The sequence below is a fragment of the Chinchilla lanigera genome, unplaced genomic scaffold (genome assembly GCF_000276665.1).
Source record: "Chinchilla lanigera isolate Chin_1 unplaced genomic scaffold, ChiLan1.0 scaffold00036, whole genome shotgun sequence".
Lineage (NCBI taxonomy): Eukaryota > Metazoa > Chordata > Mammalia > Rodentia > Chinchillidae > Chinchilla > Chinchilla lanigera.
In genome coordinates, this window is record NW_004955437.1 from 9,526,505 (window position 1) to 9,527,929 (window position 1,425).

At 65.0% G+C, this 1,425-nt stretch overlaps 1 protein-coding gene across 1 annotated transcript in view; it reads left to right on the top strand.

Moving 5' to 3' along the window:
• Window positions 1-940: 940 nt before the first annotated feature.
• Vegfa (vascular endothelial growth factor A) overlaps window positions 941-1,425 on the top strand; it is a gene marked incomplete in the record, with an annotated part of 14,464 nt that continues 13,979 nt past the window's right edge. The window contains 1 exon segment of the mRNA XM_013516949.1: window positions 941-1,425.

Below are 1,425 nucleotides of genomic sequence, written 5' to 3' on the forward strand. Positions count from 1 at the left end.
CTTTGGCTCCCTGGCAACATCTGGGGGGGGGGTGACGAGCAGGAACAAGAGCCTCTGTCTGCCCAGCTGCCTCTGCCAGGGGCTGTGCCAGACTCCACAGTGCATACGTGGGCTCCAACAGGTCCTCTTTCCCCCGGGTCGCTGACTAACCCCAGAACCACACAGCTTCCCGTTCGCAGCACCACAAACTCGCTGCCAAATTCCCCTCCCCAGGGAAGCTTCCCTGGAGAGCTCCTAAAGACCCCATTCACCCCAGGCCCCAACTCCTCTGCTGTCTGTAGGCCAGATAAGGGCTCCAGATAAGCACATGGGCCCTCCTGCACGCAGCACTGGGCTTCTGCCCAAGGGGTCATTGCACTCTCAAGCACGCAGCCGTTTTGGGGGGTCAGAGATTGGGGCTTCCGGAGCGCACTGCTCCCAACCCCTTCCCAAGCCCGGTCCCTCTTAGGAGCCCACGAGGTGTGCAGACGGCGGTCACTAGGGGGCGCTCGGTCACCACAGGGAGCTCGTGAACTTGGGCGAGCCGCGTCTGCGTGAGCGAGGACGCGTGTGCGTGCGTGCGCGTGTGCGTGTGTGCAGGGGGAGAGGCGAGGGGTCACTCCAGGATTCCAACAGATTCACGTCCCTCTCCCCGCCCCCTCCAATATTCCCAGCAAAGCGGGAACCGCGCTCAGGCCCTGTCCGCACATAACCCCACTTTTCTGTCCTCACTCCACGGGCGTGCGTGTCTGAGCAGCGTTTCAGGGGGCGCATGGGCGACTCTCAGGCGCGAACCCTAGTGGGGGGCGCGCTTCCCCTTCGCCGCGATGGGCTCCGGGCCCAGACTTCGCCGCGTGTCCCGGGGGGGAAGGCGGTGCCGGCGGGGAGGGGGAGAGGCTCGGGCAGCCCTGCCCCGGGGCGTGGCCTCAGAATGGGCGGCACCAGCCCCTTTTTTCAGTCGGCTGGCGGAGGCAGGAGCGCAGAGGCTTGGGGCAGCCGGGCTGCGGGGAGGCCGCGCGCGAGGCACGGAGCCGGCGGCGGCGCGGCAGACGGGCCAGCGGACTCAACGGCCAGGGCCTCCGCACTGGGATCTGAGCTTCGTTCTTTCCCTCCCAGGGGTTTAACCCCTCTCGTTTTTTTCCCTTGAACATTGTTTTAAAAAAAAAACTGTATTGTTTCCCATTTTAATTTATTTTTTGCCCCCTATCCCCCACTTGAAATCGGGCCGACGCTTTGGGGAGATCGCTCCTTTGCTCCTCCAAATCACTTCGGATTTTGGAAAGCAGCCGAGAAAAGAGAGGGGCGGCGAGAGCCCCAGAGAGAAGTCGAGGAAGAGCGAGAGCGCGCCGCGGCCGGAGCGAGCCGCGCGGGGCACGGGGCGCAGCCAGTGACCTGCTTTCGGGTGACCGCCGAACGCGGCGTGCGGGGCGCCCTCCCGGGACCGCG